This window comes from Helianthus annuus, chromosome 15 (genome assembly GCF_002127325.2).
Source record: "Helianthus annuus cultivar XRQ/B chromosome 15, HanXRQr2.0-SUNRISE, whole genome shotgun sequence".
Lineage (NCBI taxonomy): Eukaryota > Viridiplantae > Streptophyta > Magnoliopsida > Asterales > Asteraceae > Helianthus > Helianthus annuus.
The window spans coordinates 15,935,278-15,960,737 of NC_035447.2; the positions used below are offsets into that span (position 1 = coordinate 15,935,278).

The following is a 25,460-nucleotide window of genomic DNA, read 5'->3' on the forward strand; positions in this document are numbered from 1 at the left end:
TTATAGTTTAAACATCAAAACGTCTAAACTAGGTATGAGCTCGGTCCGGTTCGGTACCGAACCGGTACCGGTACCGAAAGAACCGGTACCGAAAATCCTCAAAAGTGGGTACCGGTACCGGTACCGAATATACCCGGTTCGGTACGGTTCGGTACCGGTACCGGTTCGGTACCGGTATTTGAGGGTAAAAACGAGCAAAATACCGGTCCGAACCGGTACCGTACCGGACCGGTACCGAACCGGTACCGAAAATGTCAAAAGTGGGTACCGAATCGGTACCGAATAGGTACCCGGTTCGGTAAATTCGGTACCGGTACCGGTTCGGTACCGGTTCGGTACCGGTACCGGGTCCATTTTGCTCATCCCTAGTCTAAACCCAAAAAAATTGTCAATTTTTTTTGCCAAAACGCCTTCGTACTCAACCACATGACAATCCGAAGAGAGAAACCACGTTATATATCGTCGTGAAGACAAAGACGCATTCGCAATACGTGCACTCGTTGTTGCCGATGTTGACTTGTCATCATAGAATGTATTCAGACGTCTATCGGGCGGTGTACAAAAATTGTTGTACGGAGATATTGTTTCATACATAAACGTGACGGTTACGCAACCATACTTCACTCGTCGGTTACGACGGTTAAAAAATTCAATGATAGAATCAGAGTTTTATCTTTCTTGGAGAAGGCGATGAAAATCACGACATTCCTTCTTGTTCCTAACGTGTTATCAATCACAATAACAGTCAAATCTTCAACGCGTTTGAGAACGCATCGCTGGATTCTGCCTTTAGACGAACGGCATAACAAAAGCCTAACCGTTCGCTAAAATGAACCGGAGACAACGGAGAAGAAATACAACAGTTGATAATCGATTTAGAGTGGAAACACAATAATACCAAATATATCCGATGAGTAAGAAAATCAGTACATTAACATAGTGGAAGATGAGGATTAAACAACATAAATATTGGTAAAAAAATGCAAGTCTACATATGCATGCTTACTTGAAAATGTCCTCCGTACGTGAATATTCTGTTGTATGCTTACATTAAATTCATGTCTACATTATTGAAGATTCATAAATTATGTATTCTTATGTGAATGGGCTTCTTGGTGAAAATTCTATCGCAAGAACCGGTGAAACTATGGAAGACGGTTATGAATGGAGTAAATGGCCTATTTTGGGAAAAAAAAGAGAAAGTGGCAGTTAAATTATAAAATATTAAATTAGTCAAACGTTAATTGAAAGTGTTGTTGGAAGGAGGTGAGATTTGTGAAATGGAATAATAATTATCTCTTTTCAAAGGGCATTTGCTGAAGGTTTTGTTGGAAGGAGATGACGTTTCTGAAACGGTATTGTAACCGTATCTTTTCAAAGGGGCATGTAGGTTTAGGAGTAAGATTGAGGCGTCATGTCTTAAGTTACTATTTGTATTAGTATATCATTTGTGATTTTCAAACCGGTTCGACTTCGACCTTAATATTTTATTTCAGTTAATTATTTTTTATTTAATACAAAAAATACATACTATTCTTAGTTATTAAATTAAATATATGTTATGTATTACCTATGTTTTCCTCTAATTCGAATTATTCGAATCAACCAGAATTCAAATTGTTGAACTTGAATCAGTTTTTTGAGTTCGCTTACCAAAAAAAAAAAAAAACTAAAAACGAATTCGATGGACACCTCTAGGTCAATACAGTCCAAAAACTTCTTCAGTCTTGCATATTATATTATGGGAAAAGATCAAATAAGAATTTTATTTTCACTAGAAAGGATAGGAAGCAATAATAGAGTGACAAATGGCAAAGATAAAAAACATAGGAAAGGGCATTTTAGTCAAACATAAATTAGTCATATAACTCATAACCCTACTTCTAAAAAAACCCAGATCATAGTTCAGCCCACCACCAAAACCACCACCACCACCACATCTCCGCCACCCACCCCTCCGCCACCAGAAGCGGCACAACCACCATCTTGCGCCGTACCTCCGTACCACCACCACGAGCGTCCACTTCAATCTTCTCTGATGGCGTTTTTCCGATGAACATTCCGATAAGCAATACTAAATCTAAAAATCAAAAAGTGATTTTAACCCGTGAAGCGATACTAATCTTCGTGGATATTGATGAGTTTAAAATCGATGAATTTGAAGTTTTGTGATCAGGATTTTGCAGGTGAGGTGGGTACAATAAAATAATAAATACACATTTTACGTTTGTCTGTGAGTTTTGAATCAATTTCCACATTTTCCTTTTTTATTTCTTTATTGCGTTTAATGGTCATACATGTGAGTGTTGAGTTTGTTTTTATTTTACTTTTTGATGAATGGTAGTATAATTTTTTGAATTCTAAAAGTATGCTCTGCACATGTGAGTTTTGAATCATTTCCACTTTTATCTTTCTTATTTGTTTCTTTGTTGCGTTTTAGCACCTGTGAGTTTTGAATCATTAATTTCCACCTTTTTCTTTTAATTATTTTTTGATTGCATTTTATGAAAATGAGTAGAATCTTTAGTAATCGGGTTTTACAAAAATAATTCATAGTTTTTGTTTCATTGCGTTTTATATTTGATAACTTAGATATCATTTCTTCATTTCTTTTTTCAGTTGCAATTATTATTGGTGAGAAGCAAAGATGGTTTTTTATGATTAAATCATAATTTTAATTGTCATTGCGTTTTACTAAAAATACATTTTTATGTGTTTTTTGGTCTAATGCGTTTTATAAAAACATATTTTGAAGTGTTTTTAGTTTATTGCGTTTTAGGTAAAATACATTTTAAGTGTTTTTAGTCCATTGCGTTTTAGAAAGAACACCTTTTTTTGTGTTTTTAGGCCATCGCGTTTTAGAAAAAAGACATTTTTATGTGGTTTTTGGTCCATTGCGTTTAAAAAAAAACACATTTTGAAGTGTTTTTAGTCCATTGCGTTTTAGATAAAACACATTTTTATGTGTTGTAAAACACATTTTTATGTGTTTTCAGTCCATTGCGTTTTAGAAAGAACACTTTCTTTTGTGTTTTTTGGCCATTACGTTTTAGAAAAAAGACATTTTTATGTGTTTTTTGGTCCATTGCGTTTTAAAAAACACATTTTGAAGTGTTTTTAGTCCATTGCGTTTTAGGTAAAACACATTTTTATGTGTTTTACCTCCATTGCGTTTTAGAAACTACACTTTCTTTTGAGTTTTTAGGCTATTGCGTTTTAGAAATAACACATTTCTTTGTGTTTTCTGGCCATTGCGTTTTTAAATAAGACATTTCTTTGTGTTTTTGGTGCATTGCGTTTTAGAAAATGTCATTTTTTAGGTTTTTTTTCCATTGCGTTTTACGTAGCTGGGTTTTTTCCATTGCGTTTTACGCAACTGGGTTTTCAAAAAAAAATTTCGAAAATATAGCAATAGTATACTCGTTTTAAAGATAAAAAAACGCTCGTTTTTTTGGTGCAATTTTTATAAAAAAAATAATGTCGTATGAAAGAGTTATTAACGTTTAAAAAATGGGGGGAATTGGAGGAGAGAGAAACTATTACCTTGGATTGACTAGAATGCCCCTAAACAAACTCACGCGCCTCTTTTTTTCCCTTTAATTTCCATCATTTAATCTTAGCCCTTGATTAACTAAATGGATGGTCAAGATCACTTCCTAGCCTTCTTAGCCAAATAAACTTCCTATTGTATCTCCACCCATTATATTATATCTCTATATATATATATAAATGAGATGTGATGTGGGCTAGGTGGCATTGAATTTGGGACAATTTTGCTGATGTGGCAACTTATTTTATTGAGTTTAGGAGGGAATACACAAACAAATTCAGTGGACGCGGGATCCGTTTATGATTCGGGTCAGGCATCTCTCAGTTCGGATATAATATAAAAACCTAATTGAGATCATAATCTCAATACCCTATTGACATTTCTCTGAAACCCTAGCCACCATGTTCCTCCTTCTTCATTACGATTCAACTCAATAGCAATCGTGATCCTCTTTTTTCTTAGTTGTTCTACGATTCAAACCCTAAATCGATTTCCCCATTCATCTTTTTCATATATACAATCAATGTCGTCGATCAATTGAATGGTTGAAGAAAATACTAGGTGCCTCTACTTTCAGTTTCTCTCTCAAAACCCTAGATCAACAAGTGCAAGTTCGTGTTCTTCACTTTCATATTCATCAATTAAGAACATAGGTATGTTTATCCCTTTCTATCTTTGATGTTTTTGTTATGTGATTCCAATCATAAGAATCCTGTTTTTTGTTTTTGATTGTCAAAACCCTAAATGGTCAATGTTTACAAATGGTTGTTATTTCTGATTGCTGTTGTTTTTTATTGATTTTAACATTGAAGAAGAATGAAGGTGTGTTTGTGTGACGGCTGAATCTGATACAATTTTAGGGTTACACATGAAGGAGAGGAAGAAGAAAGATGAACTGTTAAGGGTCGTCTAACACAAAAGGTTTGGGTTTAAGAATGATTTTAGGGTTTCGCATTGTAATAGAATTTAAAAAAATCATCATTTGTTAGGTTCAAGATTATGTCAGCATTGTAATAGAATTTAAAAAAAAAATCATCGTCAAGTTTGTTAGGTTCAAGATTATGTCGGCTGATGTAGTTCTGAATCTTTTTTACCTTGCAAGATTATGATTGGTCATTGTTTTCTTTGTCGACCTGGTTGTGTATTTGTAGTTGTTTGGTATCAATTATATTTGTTATTCAACGTTTTCAGATTCTAATTACATGCTGGAAATTTGGTTGTTGATGTTCGGTTGTTATTAGTATTGATTTGGTTTTTTTTTTTTTTTTACTTTGTTCATCTTGGATGAAGCAATTATTGTTAGTTTTTTACTTACGTTGTTCAGTTTTGAAGACTTTCGTGGGACTTGGGTAAATGTGAGGTTGGAAAATCGAGTTCTTTTCAATTGGATAGCAATTGATAAACTTGGTCTACACATTCAACAAGCTATGATAAGTTGCTCCAACGGATTTGCTCTCGATATCTTCCGGGCTGAAATTGCAATATATATCGTATTTATTTGTTATTGATTTATTTTGTGATTTTGATTGTGGGTTTTTGTTTTTGTAGCAATGCTAAGAAGGGCGAGATGTTCATCTTGATCAGGTTAACGGTGCTGCTGGAGTGTGCAGGGCTTAAGTGCAAGTGTGAAAGTGAAGGGATTAATGCTTGGCTATCTTAGTAAAGACAAAGTGTTGAAACAACAGGTCACCAAGATAACCGTTGGTTCATTGATTCTACCTGCAACTGTTTTTTTTCTTGTCATTTTTCACATTTTTGATAGACGATCAATGCTTGGCTATGTCAGGGATTGTTACAAGGAGACCTTTGGTGTTGCAATTGCACAAGACAGAGGGCAGACAAGAGAAGTATGCAGGAAACATTGTGCTTGCACGAACTTATGATAAAGGTTCAATATTAACTCAGCTGCAATAAATAAATTGATTTAATTCCTTAAATTTTTAACCCAGCTGTCCTAATTTACTAAATACCACTAAATTTATTAAATACCATTACAAAAGATTCCAATTTACTAACTAACTTTATTTGTTAAGAGGTGCAGGTTGGTTGGGTTGGCTTTTAAGAGGTGCGCCTTTCATTGACTTTCCACCATATTTTATAAATCTCTTTTTAAATGCCATTTTAGGCATTGAATAAGCAACTTCTAAAGATGGATGCAAATGGGGTAATGTCATGAAGAAAAGCTGTTGTAGTCAAATTATCTTCTATTGTACAGGTACTCCATTGTCCCTTTCTTCTATCTTTTGGTTTGCTGTAGTTAAACTATTGTACAGGCTAATTTTGTGTTTATTTGCCATAATGATACTGGTGGTATGCGACTGCTTGCATTTTTCCCATTTAAAAAAAAAGTTGCTAAAATTGATAGTGATTTGGGTTTGAAGTGCAGGGATGATTTTTTGAAGAGTGTGGTACTAGAATTTACAAGCAAAACATGATGAAATTGATAGCCTGGCCCACAAGCAAGTTTGATGGATCCTCTATAACACGGTAAGATCCTAAGTAGCCCAGCTTGGGTTTTTTTTCGGTTTAAAATTTGGGCCTTCTCTTGGATGTTATGGGTAAAATAGTCAAAAGTCTGACCCCGATTTGTACAAAATTTATATATTCTAACCCGTTAACAGTTAGACATGTTTACTCTTGATTTTTTTTCTCTTCTACATGAGTAAATTTTGAAGATACAATAGTGTAACACCTCGAAAATTTACGTCCAATAATGTATTGACACGTGTCATAGGCTTTGCATATGCGAAAACAAACTCTAGAGGGACTAAAGTTGACAAACGGTGAAAACTATGGAACGTAAGGGTCCAAAGTGTCAACAATGGATAAATAGACTCTATGATAACCCTACATAATGTTTATAACCTTAAACGGATGGATCATGGATCATACGAAGCGGAAATTGCACGAAAGTGAGGAATTACAAACTACAGGGGCCAAAAGTGTCAACATGTTGAATTTATACCTCTGAGTGATCTTTTGGCAGACCCGAAGGTTGGTAACGCTAAAATATACTCACTAGAATATGTGGTAAAAATTTCACGAAGTTTCGTTACCGTATGAGGAAGTTATGGCCAAAACCGTACTTGAGGGGTTAAAAGCGTCAACGTCGAATTTCATGGCTTTTCGGTTGAGCGCAAAGTTAACCAAGGACATTACCATGTTGGTAAATGTCCCAAGGTTCTTAAAAACCAAGTTTGAGGGTTTACGAGTCAAAATAAATGGCCAAATCATCGTAACCGAAGAACAGGGACCAAAACTGCAACTTTTAAGCAAAGTTTGGGATCTGCAGACCTTAGGCGGCCCGCCTGGGCTGCCTTAAGCGGGCCGCGTGACCCTGCCAGCATCAGAAAATCGAGAAAATTGGTTTTTGGGTCTGTTTTGTGAGTGCTTAACAGCTATCATCACCTCCCATTTGCACCAATTGAAGGACATGCAACATTGGACACCTGGAAGCCTCTCCAAACACCTGAATTCCCATTTATATCAGATCAAAGCTTCACATTTTGAGGGTCTTGGGTAGTAAGCAAGAACACAAGCAAACTTTCATAACTCACAAGGCAATTCCAGGAGCATCTGATCGACAAGGCAACTTCCTAGTGTTATCTAGGCTTCATTAGGACCTTTGTAAGCATTCATATCATCCTCTAATCCGTTCTAGCATAGATTATTAGTTAAAAGTCAAACCGTTGTTCATATAGTTTGACTTTTCGATTAAACGAAATTGGCTCTGTTATTTCTCAAATTGAAACCACTTATAAGTTGGTATTTATGTGGGAAACAAACCCTCAAAAGGGTATTCTCTGATTCCCACTCTAAGCATGCTATTTGTCGAGTCAAAGATGTTCTTAAAAAGTCAACAGAAATCGTTTTTGCGAAATATAGCATAAATGGTAGTGTAGATGACATGCAATCAGTTTGATCATCAAAAATAACTTATAATGAATATAAGAATGTGTTTTACCATAATCAACTCGACAATCTTTAGTATAAACTCGGATCGGAACCGAAAGTCTTATAAAACGACTTTTTCGTTGACTCTCGATTCGGATCCATGCATGCATGTTTGAGATCTGTATTAGAGTTTATTTTTGACCATTTTCATTTAAGTTTAACTCTCTGGAATTTTTACATCTTGAGTCTATGCTTAACCGATTCATATGCATGTTTCCGATTCATGCTTAAAGTTGACTATTTTGCCCTTTTTGATATAAAACGTGATTTTTGGAAAAGTGAAAGAGTAGAAATCTTTATTACTGATTTATAAACTTGCACCGAAAATTTGAGATCAGTTGGTGGTCCAGATTTTGAGTTATGGCCGATATCGTAAAACTATATCTTTATGTTAAATAAACGGCGCATTTCGCATATAACCTATTTGAGGCCACTTTTTGATATAAAACTTTTTACCCACTGATGTTATATAATATTTTGGGATTTTTGAAGATTTTTATTTAATTTTTTGGCTGATCGTATCATAGGTCGCTAAGTTGATTCGGTTAATGCCGGTTTTGACCGTTTAAGCCATAAAATGAGTTTTATAAGTCTTTTTGACCCCAAACCTTTTTCTACTGATTTTATTTGTTAAATAAATTATTTTGAGCATTCTGGAAATATAAAAATCTCAGCGTTCTTTTAAAAACCCGGAAACGGCTCTAAATCGCATTTTTAGCGTTTTTTAACGCATAGTAAGCGTTATACTCATATTAAACATATAAGACTTATACCTACTGATGTATTTAGCATACTTTCATATAATAACAGTAAGTATAAGACTTTGAACTCAGATTTCCAGTTTTGACATTTTTGGCCCTTGTGAAATTACTAAAATACCCCTACGGTGCATAGTTTGAATTTAAATGATAAGTTTTTATACGGGTCATACCCTACTGTTATAACATGTCAAACTAAGTATATTTACTGTATAAATCAGACCCGTAACTCAGATTTCCAATTTAACTCCTTTATAATCTTTTAAATGACCAAAATGCCCTTATGAGGCATAAATTGAGTTTAAATTTATTCGGGGCATAATAGAACATAACTTGCTGATATTATATCATATTTAAAGCATATTATCTCAGGGAACTTGCATATGACTCTTTTGCCTACCCGTAACGCTCTTTTAGCGCTCGGTTCGGTTTATGTAACTAGTTTGCATAAATTGACCGAAACGGGTCAAACGTTATCATTTTTGTCTCAAAATCCAGAATGTATTTAGTATACCCATATTATACAAGTATTCAAACTTGTCGGGTCTAAATCACATTCTATCTGGTCTTCGCTTAATCGTGCGCTTGAACCGTATCATCCTTAAACTAACCGGTCTAAGCTTAAACTTAATTAAAGACCCGTTAGTATTCTAATTGGTTATTTATACCATCGTTCCAGACTAGAGCCTTCCGGTAAATTGTACCTACGCTTACTTAAGTTAATACGGCTGAGTTATTATAATTCTTGCTATATAAGACAGGAGCTAGCTCAGGTAAATACTCTTAACTTATTTTCCCTATTACGGGCTTGGGATACGGTAATATAAATACCGCATGGTCAGGTATGGGATTCGAAGACCAATGAGTCGGGAAATCCAAATAACCTGTTTTAATTCGTATTGCTTGACTGAAACATTGGGGGTTAATGCGACCGTGTCCTGGATATCCTTGACTCATTAAATGCAATGGCCACGACCTAAGCACGGGGTGTAGGCATACACCTGACAGGTTCTTTATGCTTATTAATTGATTATACCCAATAAGGGATTCCCAATAGGGGAATAGTGGTGTGTCGGTTAATCTTGAACTGGCATAGAACCGGGCCCCGTATGTAGAGCAAGTTATGTAAAACTGATAACATGAGATATAGTTTGTCCCAAGTATAAAAGATTAATCTTGCCTTGTGCATTTTAATCAAGTGTCAAAATAGTTTTGTGCCTTGTGCGCCTAAACCAATTTTCATAAACTCTTTTCAAATGAGTCAGTTGAGTGTATTTACTAGTGAAAACTGACGTATTTTCCAAAGTCTAAGTGACAGGTACAAGTACGTATTAGGCTGGAAGCTGCTCAGGGCGTTAATAAGGAATCTTGCAAGTTCTAGGCGCCTAAAGTCTGTTGAACAACATTTAAGTTTTAAGATCCGCCTGTGGATCCTCTACTTTCCGTTGTAATACTTGATATTACTTTATATTCGGATTGTAATATATTATCTTTTGCTTCCGCTGTGCATTTATAAATTGTGTTGTTTGACTATGATGTTATCAACTACGTCACGATACCCCACACCGGGCCCACCGGTGACACGTGGAGATCGGGGTGTGACAGGTTGGTATCAGAGCCAACGCTGAGTGAATTAAACATTATCATAATGTGTTTAATCTCAGTGACACAATTGCACATACTTGAGTCTAGACTTAACATAGGAATACCCTCATCTCTATTCGGAGAATTTTTGTTTTCAATTCTATATATTCTTGATATGTCGTCAAGCAAAGAAGCTATAATGGAAATTCTCCCCATTAGAAGCCTAGGGAAGGCTGAGCTTCGTACCGCGACCAGGATTAACGTACGACCAAGGAGAGGACATTCAGAACAAAAATGAAGAAAAGACTCCTTTTACTGAAGATCGTTTTCTTAAAAGTCTTTATAACGATATTTATCTTCTGGTCCCTTTGAGGACAACATCATTTCTTTTAAGTCCCTTTTTGGGCAATTCTATACCTCTTTTAAAACCATTGGGATGTTTTATCTAAATTTCATTTATATCATTTTATATGAATATAATATATGAAGTAAATTAAAATAACAATTCTGTTATAAGATCTACCATTATAATAAAATGGCAAAATCTAAACAGGGACAAGACCTAGCTCAGGTGTCATTTAAGACAGAGCCAAGATGGTATCTCCATAATTAGATTCAGATCCATAAGTAACGTCTCAACTTAGGATTGATCTGCGTTATGTTAAAAAGAGAATCTTAGGGGTGAAACCTAGCCACGTATCGTCGCAGACATGGCCAAGATGGTAGAACCTGTCAAAAAGATTCCAAATTTATGTTAACATCTGAAAGTGTGTTAACATGCTGGGCAAATTGTGATGCAGTATAAATCACACAGGCCATCTTTGAAAATTGGGATTTATTTAAAACTCCCTGTAAGTAAAACAGCCACCCATTAAGGATGAAGTGCCTACGGGTAATAAATTTGAAAATTGGGATTTATTTAAAACTCCCTGTAAGTAAAACAGCCATCCATTAAGGATGAAGTGCCTACGGGTAATAAATTTGAAAATTGGGGTTATTTAAAATTCCCTGTAAGTAAAATAATCATCCCTTAAGGATGAGATGCCACGGGCTATAGTACACTGTCCGATTGCGACATCGACAGTTGTGATCTTTTGAGATTCCCCGTCCTAAGGGGGTGAGCTATGCTGAAAGCCCTCTAGGCGATAATCTGGTCGTCATGTCATTGTTATGACCGCTGAACGACAATTGATTCAAATTAAAGTACTAATCCTGTCGTTATGTCATTATTATGACCGCTGAATGACAGTTGATTTAAATTAAAGTACTAATCCTGCCGTCATGTCATTATTATGACCACTGAACGACAGTTGATTAAATTAATGGCACTGATCATGTCGTCATGTCATACTGTGACCGTTGAACGTATCATCAGTGCAATGACTACATGTCTTAACATCTTACGAAATGTTAATTGATAGGCCCACGGGCCAGAAATTTTAATAAAGACAGTCGTAACCTATGACTCCCTGTCAGAAAAAGGTAATGAACTAAGTTCAAACCTCAAGGCTTTGATTCTCTGAAATCCTAGCTTATAATTTATAAATGTCCTTGTGACTAGGCCTTTGTGCCACCTCAATATCCGTAATGTTTTATAACTAGGATAAATTGTAATGCCTCGATTCTCAGAAATCATGGCTTATAAATTAAACTTGTCTACTCGACTAGGCCATTTGTGCTATTACTAACTTATAAATAAGGATTCGTGATAAAAATCCTGAATAAAATAAATATTATTCCTTCTCTGTTAAGTGTATGTATTAAAAGAGAATCTTAAAAGGGTTGACCTAGCTTGAATGTCATTGAAGACCTTGCTAAGATGGTAAAACCTGTATAGAAGAGATTCAGATCCTGATTAACACTTGAAAACGTGTTAACACTCCCGACAGCAGTGATGCGATAAAAATCACGTTTGTCATCTCTATATTAGGAACTTCCAAACCCCTTAATTAGCCTATATGATCGATAGGAATCATGGCTAATAAACGTCGAACATGATGTACACATCTAAACATCCACCTGGGATGTATACCTACGGGCGAAAATGCATACATGAAAACGATAGTTTTATTTCATAACTTCTTGTCAAGACAATGAATTATGAAATTTTCCGATCCAAAGGAATCATTGATTATGTTTTAAAATTTCCCTAGTGACAAGGCATCTGTGCCATCGAAAAGTCCTATGGAACAAGCCGTTGTGCTATATAAAATGTCACTATGACATTGACAGTCGTGACTTACGTCCCCTGTCTAGTAAGTATAAAGGATTTTATTCCATTTAAACGCCAAAGATGGTTATTTAAAAACCTAGGCAAAACATGATCAAATAAATTTAATACTATCTATTGGTCCATATGGTTGAGTTACACCATGACTATTTAATCGCCACGTTCGCCAATTCGCTGTATAATTAATCAATTATTATTACATGGTTAGTTAGCCTTCAAAGCTTTGTCACGGCTGACTCCCCTGGGACTCACAATCATCCAGTTAGTCAGAATGATGTACATTGACTAGCCTTTGTGGCAAAAAAAATTATCTTCCAAAAGATGACGGTTGTAGTCTTTGACTCTCTGTCCAAAGGTGAAGAACTATGTTCGAACCTTAAGATCTCTGATCCAATAAGATTGCGGCTTATATATTAATGCCTTATGTGCCATATTTTGTATGTCCTTTGTGACAAGGCCTTCGGGCCTATGATTATTAATGTCCTTCATGACAAGCCTTCCAAGTATCTAAAGATTGTCGTTATGACAAGGGCAGTTGTGACATTGTAATCCCCAGTCAAAAGGTAATGGACTCGGTCCAAACCATAAACACAATTGATGGTCCTTTTTGACCTAGGCTAAATATAATTGACATACTTGCTAGTAGCATACTATAAGGAAGTTATAAACCTAACAGCCATTACGATGATTTCATAATAACTTGCATCTAAGCATACGTTATTTTTGGTGTTAGTACCAAAGCTCCAGAATGGAGGTTTCCGACGAAGCACACAGCAATACAGCGGCTAAAAACAAGGATGCAAATATAAATATAAGTGTTAATGGCGCTACTCTTCAGGCCTTGATTAGCGCAGCAATTAGTGAAGTTGTGGATAAGGTCCTTGAGAACAAAAAGGAGCCGAGTGTCACTCACTCAAAGATCCATACGGAAACGAATACACCAGCTCGTAAGGAGAGCTCCGTCTACTCTTCAGATGAAAAGAGCGAACCTCAGGAGTTAGTACTCTATGATAAGCCCCGTTCAACTGAGGGCGGGTGCACCTACAAATATTTCGTCTCATGCAAACCCAGAGATTTCAATGGCGAAAAAGGAGCAATTGATGCTATGGAATGGCTTGAGGAAATGGAAACGGTTGTGGACATCAGCGATTGTGCTGATAAGGACGTAGTAAAATTTGTTTCACAATCTTTTAAAGGAGAGGCTCTTGTATGGTGGAAGGCCATGATGCAGTCCACGGGGAAAATTCCCCTATACCTTATGGGATGGTCCAAGTTTGTGGACCTTATCAAAGAGAACTACTGTCCACAACACGAAGTGGAAAAGGTGGAGACAGATTTTCTGACTCTCACAATGAAAAACCTAAATTGTCAGCAATATGTTACCGACTTCAACTCCCTATCTAGACTAGTACCCTATTTAATCACCCCGGAGCCAAAACGCATTGCGCGTTTCATCGGTGGTTTGGCACCAGAAATAAAAGGGGATGTTAAGGCTTCAAGGCCAACCAACTACAGATCAGCTGTAGATCTATCCTTATCTCTCACCCTAGATGTAGTGAGACAAAAGTCGTTCATGAATGAAACTAATGACAAAAGACAAAGGGAGGAGGATAACTCTCAGAATCCTAAGAAGAGCAAATCCAAGCTCAACAATAACCAACAGGATTCCAACAAAAAGCCTACATGCAAAACCTGCAAAAGAAGACATTGGGGGCAGTGTCGATTAAGCCAAAAGATAAAGCAATGTGGCATCTGTAAAAGAACTGGCCACCAGTCCCACGAATGTAGGGACATGAAGGATGCAAACTGTTTCAGCTGTGGTGAAAAGGGGCACATCAGTACAAATTGCCCTAAGGCTGCCAAGAAAGGAGCAGCTAGGTCGGGAAAGGATAAGAAAGGAACCGCCTAGACTACCGGTTGAATACCTGAGACAGTGCACATCGATAATAGCATTAGGTACGTCCTTTACCATTTAGCATTGATAGTGACTGCCAAGTATTTTTACATTGATGCAAGGGATAATAAACCTTTAGCAAACCATAAGATTAGCAAACTCTGGATTACATTCATAAGGACTTCATATATTAAATATGAGGTATAATTTACCAATGGAATCTTTAATGACCTCTCTCCCATCCTCGGAGATAATCCTTTCATAAGAATCTGGAATACTCTTCCCTAAAAAGAGTACGACAATATATATTATTTATTTTATTTTATTATTTTTCTCATTGTTTTCTATCGTCTGCGAATGCCAAACTATGTTTGATAAGAGTACCATATGAGGATTTGCGTATCCTAGTATGTCCCATAGATTGCTTCCATGCCTGATCAGTATGGAGGTTTAATGCATGGGATCCCCGAAGATATCCCAATGATCATATTGTACTAAAGTCGACTAGTAGTATTCAAAGAAGATATCCAATATAAAATGTCCTTATAAGTATCTCTACTTAGGACATCTTTGCAACGATAAAAGGAATGTGTCATTTATCTGACACTGACAGCGATAGATGAGCCAAAGCCTGAGAATACGGAAATCTCTGACATCTCTATGTGTCATAATTAGCTTCTTTATAAGAATTACCATGTTTACCTTCGGAGAGGCAAGAGGATGTTAGGACAAACATCCCGCTTAGGGCTGCAGTTATGGTAAGAATCTTATATCTGATATTACCAACGAAATAGGAAGAACTAAGAGCCAAATAAATAAGTTTTAGATAAGGTTTCGTAAAGCCAAAATTCAAAGTTCTAAGAACTCCGATTTTTAGTAAATAAGAAAGACGGTTCATCTTGCTTACGCATTGATTACCGCAACCATATTTAGGCAATAACTAGGAATCCCCAATTGCTGCCAGGATCGTCGATTTATTCGACTAGCTGTAAGGAGCAACTATTCTTTGAGATTAGTCAAGCAGCGGTTGGAATAGCCAGATCGCCTTAAGATAAGCTTTTTGGTAATGGTTGTTATATAAGTATCAATGCTGCTCCGTTGGGAGACCTTGTTTAGATAAGATGTTAAACATCTATTGCTAGACAGAAAATTGGTAAGTCCAATTATCAGGATCTAAAAGTTGCCTTGGAAACAACGAATAAGATCGAGCAAATCCATAACCATCTATAAGTTGCCAGTATTCGGCAGAGAATCAAGGATCCATGGAAATAGCAAACCTCCTAAGTTCTTGTTAAGAAATAAGGTTCAACAAAAGATATCACCCTGAAAGGTGTACCAGTTTGTTAAATTGTCAGGCTAGTAAGCTCTGAATATAGGAAATCATTCGAAGTAATCGAATATATCAAGATCAAATAACTTATGAGCTAAAACCTATTTAAGGAGCTTGGTGGAGCTCACAATGTATTACACCCTAAGGATTAAAGGATATGTTTCGCCAATAAGTCAAGAAGCACTATCACATAACGGTTGGCAGACAGACGGACAAAGTGAGCGTACCATCCAAACATTGGAAGACATGCTTCGAGCATGTGTGATGGATTTAGGTGGCAGTTGGGATAACCACCTACCCTTGATAGAGTTCCCCTATAAAAATAGCTACCATACTAGTATTAGGGCTGCGCCTTCTGAGGCCTTATATGGTAGAAAGTGTAGATCGCCCATCTGTTGGGCAGAAATTGGAGATGTCCAACTATCAGGACCAGAAATCGTTTTTGAGACGACGGACAAGATCGCTCAGATCTGCGATCGTTTGAAAGCTGCCAAGGATAGGCAGAAGAGTTATGCGGATCCACAGCGCAAAGATTTTTCACTTCGATGTAGGTGATAAAGTGTTACTTAAGGTATCGCCCTAGGAGGGGGTGATGCGATTTAGTAAGAAAGGCAAGCTAAGCCCGAGGCACATAGGACCCTGCGAGACTGTTGAGCGTATCGGGTCAGTTGCTTATAAGTTAAACTTGCCTGAAGAACTTAGCACTATACATAATGTGTTCCGCATCTGTAATCTGAAGAAGTGTTTCGCTGACGAATCACTGGTTATACCGCATACAGATATACACATAGACGAGAGTTTGAAGTTCGTGGAAAAACCGTTGTCGATTGAGGATCGACAGGTGAAGAAGCTTCGAAGGAAGCATGTACCTATTGTCAAGGTCATGTGGGATGCCCGTAGAGGTCCCGAATATACGTGGGAAGTGGAATCCACGATGAAAGAGAAATATCCTCATTTATTTCAGTAAATCTCAAGGTCGAGATTTCTTTTAAGGGGGTGAGGATGTAACACCTCGAAAATTTACGTCCAATAATGTATTGGCACGTGTCATAGGCTTTGCATATGCGAAAACAAACTCTAGAGGGACTAAAGTTGACAAACGGTGAAAACTATGGAACGTAAGGGTCCAAAGTGTCAACAATGGATAAATAGACTCTATGATAACCCTACATAATGTTTATAACCTTAAACGGATGGATCATGGATCATACGAAGCGGAAATTGCACGAAAGTGAGGAATTACAAACTACAGGGGCCAAAAGTGTCAACATGTTGAATTTATACCTCTGAGTGATCTTTTGGCAGACCCGAAGGTTGGTAACACTAAAATATACTCACTAGAATATGTGGTAAAAATTTCACGAAGTTTCGTTACCGTATGAGGAAGTTATGGCCAAAACCGTACTTGAGGGGTTAAAAGCGTCAACGTCGAATTTCATGGCTTTTCGGTTGAGCGCAAAGTTAACCAAGGACATTACCATGTTGGTAAATGTCCCAAGGTTCTTAAAAACCAAGTTTGAGGGTTTACGAGTCAAAATAAATGGCCAAATCATCGTAACCGAAGAACAGGGACCAAAACTGCAACTTTTAAGCAAAGTTTGGGATCTGCAGACCTTAGGCGGCCCGCCTGGGCTGCCTTAAGCGGGCCGCGTGACCCTGCCAGCATCAGAAAATCGCGAAAATTGGTTTTTGGTTCTGTTTTGTGAGTGCTTAACAGCTATCATCACCTCCCATTTGCACCAATTGAAGGACATGCAACATTGGACACCTGGAAGCCTCTCCATACACCTGAATTCCCATTTATATCAGATCAAAGCTTCACATTTTGAGGGTCTTGGGTAGTAAGCAAGAACACAAGCAAACTTTCATAACTCACAAGGCAATTCCAGGAGCATCTGATCGACAAGGCAACTTCCTAGTGTTATCTAGGCTTCATTAGGACCTTTGTAAGCATTCATATCATCCTCTAATCCGTTCTAGCATAGATTATTAGTTAAAAGTCAAACCGTTGTTCATATAGTTTGACTTTTCGATTAAACGAAATTGGCTCTGTCATTTCTCAAATTGAAACCACTTATAAGTTGGTATTTATGTGGGAAACAAACCCTCAAAAGGGTATTCTCTGATTCCCACTCTAAGCATGCTATTTGTCGAGTCAAAGATGTTCTTATAAAGTCAACAGAAATCGTTTTTGCGAAATATAGCATAAATGGTAGTGTAGATGACATGCAATCAGTTTGATCATCAAAAATAACTTATAATGAATATAAGAATGTGTTTTACCATAATCAACTCGACAATCTTTAGTATAAACTCGGATCGGAACCGAAAGTCTTATAAAACGACTTTTTCGTTGACTCTCGATTCGGATCCATGCATGCATGTTTGAGATCTATATTAGAGTTTATTTTTGACCATTTTCATTTAAGTTTAACTCTCTGGAATTTTTACATCTTGAGTCTATGCTTAACCGATTCATATGCATGTTTCCGATTCATGCTTAAAGTTGACTATTTTGCCCTTTTTGATATAAAACGTGATTTTTGGAAAAGTGAAAGAGTAGAAATCTTTATTACTGATTTATAAACTTGCACCGAAAATTTGAGATCAGTTGGTGGTCCAGATTTTGAGTTATGGCCGATATCGTAAAACTATATCTTTATGTTAAATAAACGGCGCATTTCGCATATAACCTATTTGAGGCCACTTTTTGATATAAAACTTTTTACCCACTGATGTTATATAATATTTTGGGATTTTTGAAGATTTTTATTTAATTTTTTGGCTGATCGTATCATAGGTCGCTAAGTTGATTCGGTTAATGCCGGTTTTGACCGTTTAAGCCATAAAATGAGTTTTATAAGTCTTTTTGACCCCAAACCTTTTTCTACTGATTTTATTTGTTAAATAAATTATTTTGAGCATTCTGGAAATATAAAAATCTCAGCGTTCTTTTAAAAACCCGGAAACGGCTCTAAATCGCATTTTTAGCGTTTTTTAACGCATAGTAAGCGTTATACTCATATTAAACATATAAGACTTATACCTACTGATGTATTTAGCATACTTTCATATAATAACAGTAAGTATAAGACTTTGAACTCAGATTTCCAGTTTTGACATTTTTGGCCCTTGTGAAATTACTAAAATACCCCTACGGTGCATAGTTTGAATTTAAATGATAAGTTTTTATACGGGTCATACCCTACTATTATAACATGTCAAACTAAGTATATTTACTGTATAAATCAGACCCGTAACTCAGATTTCCAATTTAACTCCTTTATAATCTTTTAAATGACCAAAATGCCCTTATGAGGCATAAATTGAGTTTAAATTTATTCGGGGCATAATAGAACATAACTTGCTGATATTATATCATATTTAAAGCATATTATATCAGGGAACTTGCATATGACTCTTTTGCCTACCCGTAACGCTCTTTTAGCGCTCGGTTCGGTTTATGTAACTAGTTTGCATAAATTGACCGAAACAGGTCAAACGTTATCATTTTTGTCTCAAAATCCAGAATGTATTTAGTATACCCATATTATACAAGTATTCAAACTTGTCGGGTCTAAATCACATTCTATCCGGTCTTCGCTTAATCGTGCGCTTGAACCGTATCATCCTTAAACTAACCGGTCTAAGCTTAAACTTAATTAAAGACCCGTTAGTATTCTAATTGGTTATTTATACCATCGTTCCAGACTAGAGCCTTCCGGTAAATTGTACCTACGCTTACTTAAGTGAATACGGCTGAGTTATTATAATTCTTGCTATATAAGACAGGAGCTAGCTCAGGTAAATACTCTTAACTTATTTTCCCTATTACGGGCTTGGGATACGGTAATATAAATACCGCATGGTCAGGTATGGGATTCGAAGACCAATGAGTCGGGAAATCCAAATTACCTGTTTTAATTCGTATTGCTTAACTGAAACATTGGGGGTTAATGCGACCGTGTCCTGAATATCCTTGACTCATTAAATGCAATGGCCACGACCTAAGCACGGGGTGTAGGCATACACCTGACAGATGCTTTATGCTTATTAATTGATTATACCCAATAAGGGATTCCCAATAGGGGAATAGTGTTGTGTCGGTTAATCTTGAACTGGCATAGAACCGGGCCCCGTATGTAGAGCAAGTTATGTAAAACTGATAACATGAGATATAGTTTGTCCCAAGTATAAAAGATTAATCTTGCCTTGTGCATTTTAATCAAATGTCAAAATAGTTTTGTGCCTTGTGCGCCTAAACCAATTTTCATAAACTCTTTTCAAATGAGTCAGTTGAGTGTATTTACCAGAGAAAACTGACGTATTTTCCAAAGTCTAAGTGACAGGTACAAGTACGTATTAGGCTGGAAGCTGCTCAGGGCGTTAATAAGGAATCTTGCAAGTTCTAGGCGCCTAAAGTCTGTTGAACAACATTTAAGTTTTAAGATCCGCCTGTGGATCCTCTACTTTCCGTTGTAATACTTGATATTACTTTATATTCGGATTGTAATATATTATCTTTTGCTTCCGCTGTGCATTTATAAATTGTGTTGTTTGACTATGATGTTATCAACTACGTCACGATACCCCACACCGGGCCCACCGGTGACACGTGGAGATCGGGGTGTGACAAATAGATGTTGTTATATACGTATTTGAAAAACTAAATTTATGTTTTATCTTATGCATTTGTTGTGCCATTTCTTTTCTATTAAGCAACTACAACAACTTTGGTAAAGAAAGTGAAACATGGTTGACCAAATTGTAATCAAACTAAATTAGAGTCAGGGTGTTTCGTGTCAGATTGTGTCGGGTAAATAGTTACAATAGTTTTGGATTTTTGCTCAATTATAAGTAAAGTTTAGTTTGAAGTACAACTCAGTTACGGGTAAATTGACATATTTGGATTGGATATAACATTTTATATTTGATTATTTCCACTTTTTATAGGTTATCAACAACTTATCAAAGACAAAACACAAGGATCTGGTTAAAAAGGTGAAACTCGATTACAAGTAGCCTCAAAAATTATATATACACATATAAAAGCGGGAAAAATATATTAACAGTCTTAAAAGATCAGCCAGGTTACATGTTTCTACGAAGGCCACCTGGCACTTAGGGAGGGACAATTTGAAAAAGCGAAGCCAACGTGGAAAGTTGTATACAAATCTTTGACCTAATAAGCAGTGTCATATTGTCATTAGCCCACTAATATGAGGGTTCCCAGTGGTCTAACCCACTCAATAAAAACCGGCCTATAAAAATTGTAAACTGATGAAAGCTCAAATATACAAGCTTACACACATCATACATACATTAAAATTATCTCAGCTGTAATTGTCAATACAAAACAATTATAAAACAAAATAATATTTCAAAACATGTCTTTTTATTTTATTTAATGACATAATTCGATTAATCTAAATTAAATTTTCCTGCCCGCGAAGTTCGCGGGTGATAACCTAGTGTATATATATATATATATATATATATATATATATATATATGGAACCCATTAAATGGAAGTTACTTTTCAAATCATTCTTGTCCATTGGATCATGCTGAAAATAAATCTTGACCCTTTAAACTCCTATTTTTAACTGCTATTGTGGCAGTTCTGGGCGGTTCTGTACGCCCCTCATTTTCCGGCCCATCTTTCCCACTAAACACGGTTGCTACAAAACTGGGACATGGGTAAATGTAGTTGCCAACCGATCTTATATAACATATTCTCCTCCATACATGCTATCATATATACACAGAAACACAAAGATGCTTCCGTCATTAAATCCTTTATCTCAAACCTACATTCAAGCGTTCTTCATTCGCGATCTGGTAAGTATCTAGATTTTCGTTAGGGTTTCTTGTGATTATAGTTTTTATTGTTTGAAATCGGATGAAATAGGGTAAAATCGCTAACGGCTATTATAATTTCATCGAAGTCGGTACCTAAATTTCCCGCTGTACCTAAATTTACACGTCGCCGGTGCCGCCTCCGATCGGTAAGCCTCTTCAAACCCTAAAAATCTGTCCATATAGTTGTCTAAAGCTTGATTTCTACAAGAAGCAACTAAAATATTATTGTTTACTGGTGATTGACAATGTTCTCCTATAAAATTTGTTAATAACCACTTTGTTGATCTTTTTTTGTTTCAATATAACAATTTATGGTATTTGTTTATGTTTTTTGCACATTGAAAAATGGAAGAAGAGAGAGAAGAAGTGAAATCATTCAAAGAACTTGGAATTGTTGACGAACTGATTGAGGCTTGTGATAGTTTGGGATGGAAAAATCCTTCTAAAATACAAGCTGATGCCATTCCTCATGCCTTGAAGGTTTTATTTGTTTATGTTTGCATTTTAAAATTTTATATAAATATTTAAGTTGTGTACTTTGTATATTAAATGTAGCTTATGTTGGTTGTTTGTATGTATTGTTTAGGAAAGGATTTGATTGGCTTAAGGTGTGCAGTGGTGAGTTTTTGTTTAGTTGCATTTATCTAATTTGTTTCTAGATATAAGATGATTTTTTTTTCATTCATTGTATTGTGGCACTAAAGATTATTCTACGGTTGAATACTACGTGGCTAATGACTAATCATAAAATGTTATAAAGATTATTCATTGTATTTGTAGGAACTATATATATATATATATATATATATATATATATATATATATATTTTAAACCCATTAAGTCTAACCACCCTTCAAATCATTCTTGTCCATTGGATCATGCTGAGGGTGTCTGATATTAGAATATTTGATTCATATGTTGGAAACATTTCCAGTTTACGAAGTTAATGAAATTTTTTTGGCTGTGTAGGCTGAACAAAATACAGATGAAGTTCATATGGTGGGTTCTCGCTTATTTCTGAAGTTGATAAAATCTTAATTATTTTCATCATACAGGCGGACCACAAATGCAAGCCCTGGTGCTCTCCGTAGGGTCACAAGCACCGGTCAAAGGAGCTCACTAGTTGTATCCCCAGACAAGTAACGGTTGTATATATAAAAAACACATTTGATATATGGCTAACTTATTTATTTAACTGACACTGCCTCATTGATAGGTTGTGGTGGAGAAAAAACTAATGAGAGAAAGAAATTGACCCGTCATGATGTGGGCCGAGAGAATTTTGTATCGGAGGTGAGTTTGACTTTCTTTATACTACATCATTCTATAATAAGTGATACTTTATTTATCTAGCATCAAATGGGACATTATAATGGTTTGATTTACTTCTGAAAAGTTTCTATCTTTTTGGTATTGATAAAAGGTATGGAAGTGGAAAGATGAGTATGGGGGCACGATACTAAAACAACTTCGACGTTGGGTGCATCTCTAGATTGGTCACGTGAGGTAAAAACTAATAAACTTGTACTGTAAAGTCTTATTTCTTTCATTTGTTTGGAAACTGGCCTCATTATGAGTTCTAAACTTTATGTTTTGTTTTATGGTAGTGTTTTACAATGGATGACAAAAGGTCAAATGCTGTTACAGAAGCTTTTGTCAGGCTTTATAAGGAGGGTCTTATATATAGGTATTGTTATTTTGCATGTGTTTTATTTAATAATGACATTAGTTTTCCTCAAGTTATCGTTTGACTAAAAGAGGATTATCTTTTGCCTTCACCTCAGAGATTTACGGTTAGTCAACTGGGATTATGTGTTGCGAACAACAATATTTGATATCGAGGTATATCGCCAGCTTTTCTTTCTTCACATTTAGAAGCAGCAGTTACTCAGTTAGTTTTACTTTACATTTTACTGATGTGTTTGTAGGTTGATTACTCAGTTAGTTTTACTTTACATTTTACTCAGTTATATTTTGTTATTGTTGAAACCAGAGGCAGGGGTATTGTTGAATAGTGGGTCGAAACATGTTCAGGGGTCAGGTGGATGTAGCATGAGCACGACTCGAGGCTGAGTTGGTATCAACTATGGATAATCTTTTTAGAGTCACTCACAAGATGAAAGATATTGACATCGACATCCAGGTACTACTAATTAGAAAATAATTTTCTTATTAAACATGTCAGTTCATCTTATCTTTGTTTTGTTTATTGGTATTTCTTTATCTGAGCTACATATAAAGATATACGAGAAGTTCTTCATAGCTTGTACGTTTAGTTGGCTACTGATGACCTCTTTAATTCATGTACAATCAACTTATTTCTTGCAGAGTCTGAAATTAGAGCTAGAAAAGGCTTTTCCTTCTTTGGGACACAGTGAGTTTACAATGGTCAAGTAAGATACTTTTCCTCTTTGAAAGCTAGCTTGATGTGCAATTTCCACAATAAAAAATGAAAGATTTATTTTCAATTTGGTGGTGTTTTTGTAGCTTGATGTTATATGTTCAACAATAGGAACTGAAACATGGGTTAAAAAGCTCATGTAAATTCATATTTACTACCCTATATGATATTGGTATGCATCCAATAGAAAATTACAATTTTTGTTTTGTTTTCTTTCATGACAAAGGTGGGAAGGTCTAAAGGCATTCTTGAGCATTGACAGAACACCGTTATATTGTGGAGATGTTTTAATCACAAAAGGGTTCACCAAGTCTTATCAACATATACACTTCTGTTGGATTCTTGGAACCGGTCACTTACGTAAGTTTTACATTGGTACCTCATATAAACATTTTATGTTTTTTTTATTTGTTTAGGTGTGCCAATGTGTTGCTGACAATTCCTATATGGGTAGTAGTTCCACGTATGCAGGTGATGATCCGTTTCATTACTTATCATGTCTAATAACTAAACTGTGGAATTCTAAGTTTACATGTCAGTCCGTCTTCCTGGTGTCACTAGCTGCTCAAAATGGTTTCCCAATAATATGGGTTTTAATGTTACTCATTTTGCAGACCCACACAAAGAAAACTCTATCTGACCAGATTTCGTATATTGTTTCAATGCATGCAACTGTAGGTGGATTAGAACCACCACCTTATGCAACAAGCAATGTTGTATGTGCTGATGAGCATCTCCATTTTTCTTCTATGGTGTTATGATTTGGGTGCATAAGATGGAAACGTGTCAAATGGGTCGGAATTCACCCAAAAGGCATAAATCCTCATAAGTTGTTTTATTTCAAAAACTTAGATTATTATTCTAATGATATACTTTTTAATCAGAATTTTTTTTTTTTAAATCGATTGAATCTGGTCACACATAGATGCAGCCCAAAGTACCTGGATAACCACCACCTCTTGATAATTCAGAAGTTGATCATCGTATTTTTCATTTTCATTTAAGCAAAATGATTTTTATTTAAGCGATACCTACTTTGTCAGCTCTGGTTCGAAGAGGTGTTCATAATGCTGATATCAGCTGCCCGTTATGTTTGAAAAGAAGAAAAGGAAAAGTTAGATGGTTGTGAAAATGAGAAAGAGAGAGAGAGATCGAAGGAGAAAAGGAAAAGGAGCAGCGATCCCAAACAGCCTCAATATAGATTATCTTTGTTTGTTACGCTGTTAGCGTAACCAGTCCACCGGACGGGTATTAAACTAGTTATTATTAAAACCTTACAAGTACTGTATATGAATTTTTTCAGTAAATTGATTTAAGACGTATGCATTTAAAATACATTTTGGGTGTTTTGACCTATTTGACCCGTTTTCTGCTAGCAATACAACAAAAGCCCAAATCAACCCGCTCAAAAATCATTCGTCCTCTTTGACCCGTTTTCTTCGTAACAAATAAAAGGAAAACTAAAACAGAATGAACTTCAAAAGAAAGTAAGTAGAGATACCTGGTAAAGACCATGATCACATAGGATTAGCGGGAAAAGAGCATCAGCTGCACCTCCTACAAGACCCATGCTGCAACCACACAAATTTAAGATTTAAATCATATAATTATGAAAAAGAAATATAAAATTAAAAGATTGTATTTTGCAGTTTACACAATCCGTCAAAAAGGTCAACACTACAGAGTTGCATCTTACCTGTAATCCTCAAAGAGAATTAGTTGCATTAACGATCGCAAAAATTTACTAAGAATGCCATCCTGAAAATTCTGTATAGCTTGTACCATGTGGACCTAGCCCATCTCTACCGCCCTCTCTTTCATTACAGTGGTAAAATGCAAGTGCTCTCAGAGATCTTAGACACTTTATGTTGGTGTTCGTTCGTTAAGGAAATGAAG

General features: G+C 35.9%; 1 long non-coding RNA gene across 2 annotated transcripts; it reads left to right on the top strand.

Annotated features, from left to right (window-relative positions):
* The first annotated feature begins 3,922 nt into the window (after positions 1-3,922).
* On the top strand, positions 3,923-24,916 carry LOC110911081. Of its 2 annotated transcripts, XR_004881728.1 has the most exons (21): positions 3,923-4,203; positions 4,875-5,254; positions 5,337-5,438; positions 5,676-5,765; positions 5,932-6,037; positions 20,254-20,301; positions 21,069-21,141; positions 21,212-21,308; positions 21,515-21,642; positions 21,749-21,780; positions 22,133-22,308; positions 22,380-22,456; positions 22,587-22,669; positions 22,771-22,850; positions 22,948-23,005; positions 23,157-23,306; positions 23,492-23,556; positions 23,791-23,924; positions 24,022-24,035; positions 24,179-24,280; positions 24,608-24,916. It is a non-coding gene; the product is annotated as an uncharacterized LOC110911081 (long non-coding RNA). The 2 variants fall into 2 exon arrangements; XR_002576714.2 differs by having other exon boundaries at positions 4,875-5,235; positions 23,791-24,916.
* Positions 24,917-25,460: the final 544 nt, after the last annotated feature.